At 41.5% G+C, this 14,641-nt stretch overlaps 1 long non-coding RNA gene across 1 annotated transcript in view; it reads right to left on the bottom strand.

Annotated features, from left to right (window-relative positions):
* The window catches only part of LOC122723620, a 57,372-nt gene that overhangs the window by 35,332 nt on the left and 7,399 nt on the right, over nt 1–14,641 (bottom strand). The window lies entirely within an intron of this gene.

The following is a 14,641-nucleotide window of genomic DNA, read 5'->3' as shown; positions in this document are numbered from 1 at the left end:
CAGGACACGTGTAAACCTCTGATTCGAACTCCATTAATTATCATAAATCAAGGTTTATTATTTCATTTCGGACTAGCAGCATGTGTGACTGAAAAGAGTATCATCTAGGATTAACTCAATCATTTTCCGAAAAGAGTATCGCCTAAATTAACTCAATCATTTTTTATTGAGACCTCTTATAATATAATCTCCAATCTCATTTTGCATTTTGTATAAGAAGTTTTACAAACTACCGGCCGAAAAGAGTTTCACTTGATATTAAGTCAATTATTTTTATTTCGGTAACTTTCGATTTCATTTTGCATTTTGTATAAAAAATTTTAAATATACATGTTACAATAACCTTAATGTAGCATGTGTCTTAAGATGATATGATCTTAATCGGATGATATGATCTTAATCAATTAAATATCAAGTCAATTGCACGACATTAATTATTTACTTTTTAACTTATAAAAATATAATCATTCCTCCAAAAGAATATTTTATGACATAAATATATTTATCCCATCACTCTCAAGAAAAGGATTATCTTCTTTTATCTTCTTACAACTCTTAAACTTCGTAATATACAATCCAACGCTGTTACTATCCCCATTTTGCTACCTCAAGCATTCCTCTTGGAAGTTATTTTACATTTATTTCTTGTACTTTTGGATCATATGCTTGCATGAATATTTACTTTTGCAGTAATTTTTTAAATGTCATGGTCATACAAGTTTATTTTTTATTTTTAAATTGTTATACGAATTTTTTTTAATAAAAAATATAAATATCATTATTTTTTTAGCACATCAAACCTACATAAAAAAACATCATTCGTAATTAACTATCTGCATACAAATATTTTTAAAAATCAAAATAAATGAAATATCACTAAGTATAGACCACATAGTAAGACCAACGTATCACATAATTATTTTAGATAGCCTATAATCAATCATATTAGATAATCGTGTAATCTGGTTCGATCAATATAGTTGAATAAAAAAGAGTTCTGCAGTCATAATAACTCATTAAATTCAGATCAGTCATATTTTGAATAAGTATAATTTTTTTCTATTTTTAAAAAATTAAGTAAGAAGTTAGATACAAATAGAGTAAGAATTCTAATTTTATATAAACTCTATAATTAATTTAAAATAATAATACATCATACAATTATAGATAATATTATATTATTGCAAAATACAAATAATATTGTTTCCCAGATTTAAACATTAAGTTTACTATTTTAGTTAATAATTTATTTTAATACTTAATAATATTCATCAAATTATCTAATATTTTAAACTCAATATCAATTTATATTTATCATTCAATAATTTATACCAATCTCTTGATTATAGCTTGCTTTCTTCTGTCATAAACATATATATGTGCACTTTCAGATGCATGCCGCTATGCTTGTGAACAAATTTACGAAATTACTATTGTTAATCTTTAAATCACCTCTGAAATTGAACATTTGTGGGATAATGAGGTGCTATGTTGGTTTTACTTTATTTATTTTTCAAGTTTCAAGTGGAATTAAAATAATTATAAATTTATTTAATCAGTTGGGACATATTTCTGTTTTTGTTCCAGTTGAGGGCCAACTTGAACCCTTTGAAGGTGCAGTGTATGGCCTGAGTCATCTCGTGGAAACTGATTAATTACCCACACTCGCCTTCCCTAAGCGGCTAAACGAGTTATGCACGGTCAAGGGAAATCTTAACTTCCTGCGCTTTGAGATCAGGATACTAAACGCACTAAAATATTTATGAGTTATTTGATATTTGACTCGATAAAAATTCGATCGAAATCAATTCATTTTTTAAATGAGTCGAGCTCAAATTCAATTTTGAAACTCATTATTTAAACGAATCGAATTTGAATTAAATAGCATTCGACTCGTTAAAACTTGCGAACTAGCGTATTTTCATATTCCTAAGCAAACTCGCGAATTGACTCATTAAATAGGTTCGCGAGCAAACTCATTAAATAAACTTGTGAACTAGTTCGTCAAGTAAGCTCATGAACAAACTTATTAAATAAATTTAAGAACAAGTACATTAACAAACAATTAATTAAACTCATAAACAAGTTGATATATTATTTCATATTTAGTATCTATTACATATTGTTTCATATGAAGAATAAATTTATTATTTGATATATTAAAATTATTCATTACATAGTTATAATATTAATTTAATTTTTTTATTATAAAATTAAAAATAAATTGTAAATAAAATAAAATGAAAACTTTAATTAAATGAAAATTTTAATTTTTGATAACTAAAATGATATTAATTATAAAAATATATTAATAATGATTAATTAGGTAGATAAATTAATGTGTGATAAATAGTGAGATCCGATGAGGTGTTTAAATGAGGATACCTAAGTAGAGGTCTGATTCGCTAAGTTGATCATCATTCTGCGATCGATCCGTTAGATCCCTCTATGCTTGTCTTTAAGGAATAGGACCTATAAGATGAAGAAGACGGCCAGAGGACCACTAAGGAAGTTTTCGATGGAGACCTTTCGACGCTCAAATCAGATCTGAAAACTTCATGGAGTTAAAGGAATTAAAACAAAGAAGAGAAGAGAAGAGAATGGTGGTTTTGGATTCTCCCTGTGTGACTGTGAGAGATAGAGATAGGTCCATTTTCATAGGAGGAGATATTCTTTTTTCAGGTTAGTTCGGTACATAAATACTTTTGAATAAAGTTGATGCCCCTAGTGCCATGTCCCTTTCTCATAGAGCAAGGATGCTTTTGTGCAGGTGTGTCAGGCAGTACATTAATGATGTACTATAGGACACTAAATGCGAAGATGGCCGGTTCATACCCTCCACATGCGCGTTTATGATCCCTGTGTTGAACCAAGAAGGCGATCAGCTCATAGGAGGTCGGCATCTTTATCCTGACTTCATCAGGTCGTGTCGAACTCATCTGACCAACATAGAAATGAGTTCCTTCCGGTTACTGAGGTCAGCCATGTCAGCATTCAAAGTCTTGTTATAGTACGGGCTTTTGAAAAAGTCGGTCTGTCCATCCTCTCCGGTCTTTGAGGAGGTTGATTTGTCTGTTTCGAGCTTGGGTAATATCAGGAGTGTTGCTCGTCTGATTCATTATACTCAATAGGTCAGACTTTTAACTGCCTGATCCGATCAGATAGAAAGGTTTTCGATTCACGTATACACGTGTCATGATACATTATCAGTTTATCATTTCGCTTCTCTGACGGTTATTTATGATCGTCGAAGAAGAGAACCCGTCCTGCTAATTTGACATCATCTGTTCATTTGGTTGACGCTTATGAATTTCGAAGGGAAGTGCGATTGATGAAATTGGTCAACTTAACATAGACCAAACCGAGAGAGTAAATTTTATATCTTGATAATCATCCCTTCGGGAGATCTGATTTTGGTGGTCTTTTTCATGGAAATTCTAACCTTGGTAGTTTTTTCTTTTGGAAGGTCTGACTTGGTTGCTCTGCCCTTCTAACATTGTCTTTCCGACCTGACCTTAATGATATGTCCTTTTGGGTCTTCTTCTGAGCATTTTACTCTGAGGTGTATTTTGGCCTTTAAGCCCTAGGTCTTTTAATAAGCGTTTCAGTTGATTGGTTTTACGAACATTTTAGCTCTTTGCTAGGCTCTCTAGTCCTAAACATTCGTCAAAACCCTTTGATTTTCTATATCATTCCGGACTCTTTAACCCTGATTATTTTTACAAGTATTTTAGCTCTTTAGCCTTGATTTTTCGCCCGACTCTAGTTAGCTCTTCATAACTTCTAGACATTTTTGCCCTCAAGCACTTTTTGGGCGATTTTCGTCCTTATTCGCTTTCCGAGCTATTTTCCCTCAAGTTTCTTTCGAGCATTTTTCTGCTCCTTCGGGCTATCAGCCCTTAAGCATTTTGGGGCTCAAAGCCCTGATTATTCATTCTGAGTTCCTTATTCTTTGTGTTCTTTATCTAAACCCTTTTGCTCTTTTGGGCTCTTAACCCTAACTCCTTTCTTTGAGCCTTTCACTCTTTTACGTCTCCTGGGTACTCAGTCCTAAGTACGCTTACAGGCTTTTTTTCCCTTAGTCTGCTTGTGAGCATTTTTATTTTTTGCATATTTCGTGCTCCTATCCTTGATTTTTCTATTCGAGCTCTTCTTGCTTTTGTTGCATTCCGGACTCATCTAGCCCTAGACCATTGTCACGACCCCAAAAAGGACCGTCACCGGCACTAGGATTCAGGTCGGCTTAAGGCCGCCAGAACCCGTAGCAAGCCTGCTATACTCTCTGTGTACCTGTAACACTCATACATGATCATACATTTTATGTGAAAATAAAACTCTTTTCTGAACCAAGGCTTAACCTGTGCATGCACTATCTCTGTACTCTGTACTCCTGTACTCTGTACTCTGTATCCCTGACTAGAGCTTGCTCTAGATGGGTTAACTCATATCTGTTAAGCCTGGTTTTCACATACAGGAAAACATATATACATATACAGATCATGTACAACACATACATCACTAGGTCAAGCAACAACTATTACATCTCTTTAATATTACATGTCCACTCTAAGCTATTACAGATCTCTTTACTCTTCCTGTACTCTGCTGGACTGTCCCTGTACACTGTACACTGAACCTGCAAAACTGGGGTTAAGGGAGTGGGATGAGCTCTATAGCCCAGTGAGTAGAACAGTAAAACATCTCAGTAAAATATGATCTCATGGAATGCACCATATCACAGACAAGCCACATCAAGAGTAAACCTGTCACCACATAGTCCCAGTAACTCTGTGCCAGGGCGTAGAATCGAGCACCTGGTCTTCCTGTCATATATGTATATGTGTATATAACACCTGTAAACTTACCATTGCCAGGGCGTAGTCAAAGGCTCCTGGACTTTGCTATATACCTGCCAGGGCGTAGTCAAAGGCTCCTGGTCTTTGCTATACGTGCCAGGGCGTAGTCAAAGGCTCCTGGTCTTCCTGTCTGTGACTATTGGATCATTCAGCATTTACTCACATCATCAAATAATAATGCAATGCAACATATTCGTGAATACTAATGCAATCAACCTATGGCATAAATATGATGCATGAGATATGCTAAAAGCAGTTTGTGATTCAATTAAAAGTCATAAGTTTAGTTCCACTCACCTCTGGCTATCTGGACTGACTGACTCTGCAGGCTCTGAACCTCTGGAGCAGTACTCACTGCTGCTCTCTCTGGTTCCTCTGGTCTGTACCTATACAGATGGACTCAAATGAGGGACCAAACAAACTTATCAATACTTCTATGAAACTCCCCAAGAATCCCCTGAAACTCACTTAACTAGCCATGCAAAGCATGCAAAAGAAAAGCTGAACAGAACACTTTCGGCGGCAGGTTCGGCGGCCGAATGTCCTCTCCAGAGACGAAACTCAAGCACCTTCGGCGGCACCTTCGGCGGCCGAATCCCCCAAACAGAGCCGAACATGCACAACTCGCGGGGGCAAGCTGTGGTAGCTTAAGCTACCATGCAAGAGGTTCGGCGGCCGAATGAACTTTCGGCTGCCGAACCTGAGTTCATCCAGAACTCAGTTCCGACGGCAAACCACCTCCTTCTTTCCTTCAACTACTCAAACCATGCAAACTTCACCTCCTCAACATACAGATACTCATGTATATGATCACAGGGGTCCAAAACTATCTAATAACCCCAAACAACAAATCAAACATAACACATAAACATGTATACATGCAAACTCATCAAAACTATCATTAAGAACCTAAACATGCATCTCCTTCCACAAATCTCCCGAAAAACCTTCAGAAAACATATTCAAGAACATCACTTACCTCCTGTAGTAAGAAGCTACACACTCTGAACAAGAGAAAACGGATCACCTCCTCTCACACTCTCAAACTCTCTCAAACTCACTTTTTGCTAAAACTCTCAAAACTTGGTGAATGAGCAAACTCCTGCATGAGCTGCTCAAACTCAGCAAATAACCCAAGGGAGACGTGGCCAAACTTCTGGCAACAAAGGGAACATAACACCTGTCCACAATGCTGACTAAGGATGTCCAAAAGCTGGCTGGCCAACTCAATGTCGGCTGCCCAAATCGCATGCAACACCATGCAACATTCGGGGGCCGAACTTCCCTTCGGAAGCCAAACACTTTCGGCGGCCGAACTTACTTTCGGCGGCCGAACTTGGCTCAACTGCCTTAGGTCATTTCAACTCAACACTCACTTCCCTTAACCTTAAAACATCACTACAAATCATACCACATAGTCAAACATACATTCTACCTTTTTTTCTAGAATTCCGACACCCCGGATTCCACCAAACAACAGGAATTCCGGTGCCGGACTCTAGCCGGGTATTACATTCTCCCCTCCTTAAGAACATTCGTCCTCGGATGTTCCTAAAACACACAATAAAAACATGAAACGGAGAAAACTAACCTCAAAACAAATATGGATATTGCTGGAGCATAGACTCCCGCGTCTCCCAGGTGCACTCTTCGAGATTATGGTGGTTCCATAACACTTTCACCATTGGAATCTCCTTGTTCCTTAGCTGTCTGATCTGCGTGTCAAGAATCCGCACTGGCTGCTCTATATAGGTGAGATCTGTATGAATCTCCACCTCAGGCTCACTCAGAACCTGATTCGGATCTGACACAAACTGTCGTAGCATAGAAACATGAAATACCGGGTGAATCCTCTCCATAGAAGCAGGTAAATCCAGCTTATACGACACATTTCCGATCCTCTGCAACACCTCAAAGGGTCCAATGTACCGTGGAGCTAATTTACCTTTCTTCCCAAAACGAACCACTCCTTTCATTGGAGACACTTTCAGCAATACCCAATTACCCTCTTGAAACTCTAACTGCTTTCTGCGAACGTCTGCATAACTTTTCTGTCTATTCTGAGCTGTTCTGATTCTTTCTCTGATCATGGGCACCATTCTACTGGTAATGTCTACTAACTCTGGCCCTGCAAGAGCCTTCTCTCCTACCTCTTCCCAGCAAACAGGTGATCTGCACTTCCTCCCATATAATGCTTCATAAGGAGCCATCCCAATGCTAGCATGATGACTGTTATTGTAGGCAAACTCCACCAAAGGTAGATGCTGCCTCCAAGAACCGCCAAAGTCTAACACACATAGGCGTAGCATATCCTCTATGGTCTGGATGGTCCTTTCTGACTGTCCATCAGTCTGTGGGTGGAAAGCAGTACTAAAATCCAATCTCGTGCCCATCGCACTTTGCAGACTCCGCCAAAAGCGGGAAGTAAACTGAGGTTCTCTGTCTGAAACTATAGACACTGGAACTCCATGTAATCTCACTATCTCATCCAGATAGACCTGTGCCAACTTATCCACAGAATAGTTACTCCGTACTGGAAGAAAATGAGCAGATTTCGTGAGTCTGTCCACAATCACCCATATCGAGTCTATCCTGTTGGACGCTACTGGTAAACCCACTACAAAATCCATGGCTATGTTCTCCCATTTCCACTCTGGAATCGGTAATGGGTTAAGCATACCGGCTGGTTTCTGATGTTCTAATTTCACCCTCTGACAAACCTCACAGGCTGTCACGAACCGTGCCACTTCTTTCTTCATGGCTGGCCACCAATAGACCCTTTTTAGATCCTGATACATCTTGGTGGCTCCTGGGTGAACACTATACCTCGCATTATGAGCTTCCCTCATAATGTCTTCCTTCACACTACCTCTATCTGGTACACAAAGTCGACTCCCATAGCGAAGGATCCCTTTACTGTCAAATCTAAACTCTGTATTGTTGCCTGACTGAACAGTCCTGGCAATTTTCATCAATTCAGGGTCCTCATGCTGTCTCTGCGCTATCTGCTCCAGAAACACAGGTGTCACTCTCATCTGTGCTATCACCGCACCTGTACCAGACAACTCTAGCTGTAAGCCCTCATCAAAGAGCTTATAAAGCTCCATCACAACTGGTCTCCGCTCTGCTGCTATATGGGATAAACTGCCTAGTGACTTCCGGCTTAGGGCGTCTGCGACAACATTCGCCTTACCCGGATGATACTGGATCTTACAATCATAATCACTGAGCAATTCAACCCATCTTCTTTGCCGCAAATTTAGCTCTCTCTGACTTAAGATGTACTGTAAACTCTTGTGATCAGTGAAGATCTCGCATCTAACCCCGTAGAGGTAATGCCGCCACATCTTAAGTGCAAAGATAACTGCTGCCATCTCTAAATCATGGGTAGGGTAATTCAACTCGTGCTTCTTCAACTGTCTAGAAGCATAAGCTATTACTCTATCACTCTGCATCAAGACACAACCCAATCCCACTCGAGATGCATCACAGAACACTATGAAATCCTCATTACTCACAGGCAGAGCTAACACTGGTGCTGTGGTCAATCTCCTCTTGAGCTCCTCAAAGCTCTCTTCACACTGGTCTGACCAGATAAACTTCTGGTTCTTCTGAGTCAATTTGGTCATAGGAGCTGCTATCTTTGAGAAGTTCTGAACGAACCTCCTGTAGTAACCTGCCAGTCCCAGAAAACTTTTAATCTCAGTCACTGTCATGGGTCTGGGCCAGTTAGCTACAGCCTCTATCTTCTTGGGGTCTACCTCAATACCCTCTGCTGATACCACATGTCCCAAGAAGGCAATGCTCCGCAACCAAAACTCACACTTCGAGAACTTGGCATATAAACCATGCTCTCTCAGTGTCTGCAAAACAATCCTCAGATGCTGGGCATGCTCCTCTGCATTTCTGGAATACACTAAGATATCATCGATAAACACAATGACAAAGTGATCCAGAAACTCACTGAATACCCTGTTCATGAGATCCATAAATGCTGCAGGGGCGTTAGTCAACCCGAACGGCATCACTAAGAACTCATAATGCCCATATCTGGTCCGGAAAGCTGTCTTAGGCACATCTGCCTCTCTGACTCTCAACTGATGATACCCAGATCTCAGATCTATTTTCGAGAAACAACCTGCTCCAGCTAGCTGGTCAAATAGATCATCAATCCGAGGTAAGGGATACCTATTCTTGATAGTGACCTTGTTCAACTGTCTGTAGTCGATACAAAGTCTGAGGGATCCATCCTTCTTTCTGACAAAGAGCACTGGAGCACCCCAAGGTGAGGTACTAGGGCGGATGAAACCCTTATCTACCAAGTCCTGCAACTGTTCTTTCAACTCTGTTAACTCAGCTGGCGCCATCCTGTAGGGAGGAATAGAGATAGGTCTAGTACCTGGCAGTAATTCAATTTCAAACCCTATCTCCCTATCAGGTGGTAGTCCTGGCAAATCGTCTGGGAACACATCGAGAAACTCTCGGACTACTGGTACTGTGGCTGGTTCCCTCACCTGACTATCTAGCTCTCTCACATGAGCTAGAAACCCCTGACAACCCCTCCTAAGCAAACGACGAGCCTGAAGGGCTGAAATCATACCTCTGGGTATACCTCTCCTGTCTCCTCTGAAGACACACTCTGACCCATCCTGGTCTCTGAGACTCACTAGCTTCTCTCGACAGTCCAACGTAGCACTATATGTAGATAACCAATCCATCCCTAGAATGACATCAAAATCTGTCAAGTCTAGAACCACAAGGTCAGCTGGAAGGCATCTACTCTCAATAAACACTGGACTGAAACGACAGACTGACACTGCCACTGATGGGTCACATCTAGGTCCACTGACCCAGAGAGGATACTCTAACTCAGAACTGATCAAACCCAACCTCTCTATGGCTCTCGAAGCAATAAAGGAATGAGAAGCACCGGGGTCCATCAAAGCATACACATCTGAACACCCAATGATGAGATTACCTGACACCACTGTGTTCGACGTGTTAGCCTCCTCCTGTGTCACTGTGAAAATCCGTGCTGGGGCTACCGGATTTCCACCTCGGGAACCTGCTGCTGAAGTAGAGGCTACCCCTCTACCTCTGCCTCTGCCACTAGTCTGAGGCATGACTGGAGCTGCTGGCCGTACAACTGGCTGAACCACACTGCCTGAACTCATCTGCTGGGATGGTACAAAGGTCATCTGCGGACAATCTCGAGCAATATGCCCTTCCTGTCCACATCGAAAACAAGCTGTAGATCCCAACCGACAAACTCCTCCATGTGGTTTTCCGCATCGTCTGCAGACTGGAGCTGTGCCAGAGCTTGAGCCACTACCTATTCCCAGACCTGACTTGACTTTATTCCAGAACCCTTTCCTTGTTCCTCTCGCTCTATCCCATCTTTTACTGCCTGTAGAACCTGAACTGGGGGCCTTAGAACCCGAAGCCTGTGCCTTTGACTGTTTCTGAATATTGGCACTAGCTTCCATCTTCCTGGCTGCGTCTATAATAGAGTGAAAACTCTCCTTTTCTGCTGGAAGGATCAGAGAAGAATACCTGGGATGAAGTCTCATGGTATATCTCCTCGCCTTCTTCTGATCAGTATCATAGGCTTGACCCACGTACTGAAGCAGATCCAGAAACTTATCTGTAAATTCATCAACAGTCATCTCATCTGTTTGTCTCAACTGTTCAAACTCAATTATCTTCATCTCCCTCGAACTATCAGGAAAAGCCCACCCTGCAAACTCATTAGCGAACTCTCCCCATGACATGCTGTCCATTCTAGGCTCCACATAATGCTTAAACCATTCTCTGGCTTTCCTGCATTTTATTGTGAAACCTGCCATCTCAATGGCTCTCCTATCATCTGCTCCCAATTCACTGGTGATCATCCTAACTGCTCTGAGGTAATCAAATGGATCATCTCCCGTATTGTATTTAGGAGCATCCAATTTCAAATACTCCGTCATTTGAACTTTACCTCCAGATGAGCTAGGTTCATGTCTATCAACAACAGGGGCTACTGGTTCTGGTGGTAGTACTGGTTCATTTGGTTCATTTGGCTCTAGGTGTGCTGCACTTGGATGTATAGGGGAAGATGGATACATAGGATATGGTGGGTAATAGTGAGGATATGGCATATATGGCATGTATGTAGGATATGGGTCAAATCGAGAGTACTCCGACATCCCCTCCATCGGATACTCTGGCTCCTGAAATAAGGATGGATAGCCAAAATCTGAGGCCTGAACACCTCCCAAAGATTCTCCCATACCTTCCTCAAAACTGCCTATACCCATGCTATCATCTCTAGACTGATCAATCTCCATAGCTTCCCTTCTCTCCTCTGATCTTCCTCCCCTCACTGTTCCTCTTCTGCTCTCGTCTACGGGTCTATCGACGTACCTTCCCTGCTAGATCTCTGAGACCTTGCCCTTGGCAACGCAGGAGGACGAGCAGCTGGTCTCTCATTCTCTGGTGGGACTCCAGTCAATCGAGCTGATCGACGAGTTCCTCGCATCTTTACTCTGGAAACACAACATATAACATACCACTTTAGCACATAACTATCACATATCACATAACAATCATACACATACAATACTCATGGCATATCATAGCAGATAGGACTCAAGACCCTATCCTAGTGGACATGATTTCCTATTGTGCTTGACCACTTCTAACCTGTTTGAGCCCAACACTGTCTCTATAGGTCCGATCATGTGAACCTAGGGCTCTGATACCAATCTGTAACGACCCCAAAAAGGACCGTCACCGGCGCTAGGATTCAGGTCGGCTTAAGGCCGCCAGAACCCGTAGCAAGCCTGCTATACTCTCTGTGTACCTGTAACACTCATACATGATCATACATTTTATGTGAAAATAAAACTCTTTTCTGAACCAAGGCTTAACCTGTGCATGCACTATCTCTGTACTCTGTACTCCTGTACTCTGTACTCTGTATCCCTGACTAGAGCTTGCTCTAGATGGGTTAACTCATATCTGTTAAGCCTGGTTTTCACATACAGGAAAACATATATACATATACAGATCATGTACAACACATACATCACTAGGTCAAGCAACAACTATTACATCTCTTTAATATTACATGTCCACTCTAAGCTATTACAGATCTCTTTACTCTTCCTGTACTCTGCTGGACTGTCCCTGTACACTGTACACTGAACCTGCAAAACTGGGGTTAAGGGAGTGGGATGAGCTCTATAGCCCAGTGAGTAGAACAGTAAAACATCTCAGTAAAATATGATCTCATGGAATGCACCATATCACAGACAAGCCACATCAAGAGTAAACCTGTCACCACATAGTCCCAGTAACTCTGTGCCAGGGCGTAGAATCGAGCACCTGGTCTTCCTGTCATATATGTATATGTGTATATAACACCTGTAAACTTACCATTGCCAGGGCGTAGTCAAAGGCTCCTGGACTTTGCTATATACCTGCCAGGGCGTAGTCAAAGGCTCCTGGTCTTTGCTATACGTGCCAGGGCGTAGTCAAAGGCTCCTGGTCTTCCTGTCTGTGACTATTGGATCATTCAGCATTTACTCACATCATCAAATAATAATGCAATGCAACATATTCGTGAATACTAATGCAATCAACCTATGGCATAAATATGATGCATGAGATATGCTAAAAGCAGTTTGTGATTCAATTAAAAGTCATAAGTTTAGTTCCACTCACCTCTGGCTATCTGGACTGACTGACTCTGCAGGCTCTGAACCTCTGGAGCAGTACTCACTGCTGCTCTCTCTGGTTCCTCTGGTCTGTACCTATACAGATGGACTCAAATGAGGGACCAAACAAACTTATCAATACTTCTATGAAACTCCCCAAGAATCCCCTGAAACTCACTTAACTAGCCATGCAAAGCATGCAAAAGAAAAGCTGAACAGAACACTTTCGGCGGCAGGTTCGGCGGCCGAATGTCCTCTCCAGAGACGAAACTCAAGCACCTTCGGCGGCACCTTCGGCAGCCGAATCCCCCAAACAGAGCCGAACATGCACAACTCGCGGGGGCAAGCTGTGGTAGCTTAAGCTACCATGCAAGAGGTTCGGCGGCCGAATGAACTTTCGGCTGCCGAACCTGAGTTCATCCAGAACTCAGTTCCGACGGCAAACCACCTCCTTCTTTCCTTCAACTACTCAAACCATGCAAACTTCACCTCCTCAACATACAGATACTCATGTATATGATCACAGGGGTCCAAAACTATCTAATAACCCCAAACAACAAATCAAACATAACACATAAACATGTATACATGCAAACTCATCAAAACTATCATTAAGAACCTAAACATGCATCTCCTTCCACAAATCTCCCGAAAAACCTTCAGAAAACATATTCAAGAACATCACTTACCTCCTGTAGTAAGAAGCTACACACTCTGAACAAGAGAAAACGGATCACCTCCTCTCACACTCTCAAACTCTCTCAAACTCACTTTTTGCTAAAACTCTCAAAACTTGGTGAATGAGCAAACTCCTGCATGAGCTGCTCAAACTCAGCAAATAACCCAAGGGAGACGTGGCCAAACTTCTGGCAACAAAGGGAACATAACACCTGTCCACAATGCTGACTAAGGATGTCCAAAAGCTGGCTGGCCAACTCAATGTCGGCTGCCCAAATCGCATGCAACACCATGCAACATTCGGGGGCCGAACTTCCCTTCGGAAGCCAAACACTTTCGGCGGCCGAACTTACTTTCGGCGGCCGAACTTGGCTCAACTGCCTTAGGTCATTTCAACTCAACACTCACTTCCCTTAACCTTAAAACATCACTACAAATCATACCACATAGTCAAACATACATTCTACCTTTTTTTCTAGAATTCCGACACCCCGGATTCCACCAAACAACAGGAATTCCGGTGCCGGACTCTAGCCGGGTATTACAACCATAGTCCGAACACTTTTGCTCTATGTTTTCTTGTGGGCTTTTAGACTGAGTCTTCATCCGAGCAGTTTAGGTTTTTGTCCTTCTGGGCTCTTTAGCCCTCACTCGTTATCCAAGCGCTTTTACTTTGTCATCTTCTAGGCTCTTTGCCCTTAAGCACTTTCCAGGCCATTTGCCCTCAAGTATCTCCCGAGCGTTTTCGCTCTTTGCTGAGCTCTTTAGTCCTGATTATTCATCCGAGCTTTTTGACTTTTTGCATTCTTCGGGCTATCTACCCTTAAGCACTTTTTAGACTATTTGCTCTTAAGCGATTTTCGAGCATTTTTGCTGTTTCGAGCTATCTATCTTTAAGCACTTTCAAGCACTTTTGCTCTTAATCGTCCAAGCTCTTTAGCACGCTGGTCTGCTTTCGAACTTTTTTTTTTCTTAACTTGGCCTTTTGGTGCTAGATTCAATTTTTGAGACTGGTCATCTACCTTATTGGGCTTCTTTGTTTCCTCAACTCGGCTTTTCTTGGCCTATAGGCTTGCTAGGGTGGGCCTTCAACATTATCTCTGTCTTCTCAATTGGTTTTGTGATGCCAACGGCCTTATTTTCGAGACTAACCACCTACTTCATTGAGGTTTCCATTTTCCAACCGATTTTGTGGTACCGACAGTCTTATTTCTAAAATCGGTCACCCACCTCATTGGGGTCTTCATCTCCTTAACCGATTTTGTAGTGCTGGCTTTCTTATTTTTGAGACTGATCACCTATCTCATTGGGGTATTCATCTCCTCAATCGATTTTGTAGTGTCGGCGGTCTTATTTCTGAGACCGGTTACCTACCTCATTGAAGTCTTCATCTTTCTAACCTGTTTT

Source organism: Manihot esculenta, chromosome 5, assembly GCF_001659605.2.
Source record: "Manihot esculenta cultivar AM560-2 chromosome 5, M.esculenta_v8, whole genome shotgun sequence".
In the NCBI taxonomy this organism is placed as follows: Eukaryota; Viridiplantae; Streptophyta; class Magnoliopsida; order Malpighiales; family Euphorbiaceae; genus Manihot; species Manihot esculenta.
The sequence above is the reverse complement of the archived record's forward strand: the minus strand, read 5'-3'. Positions and strand labels throughout refer to the sequence as shown.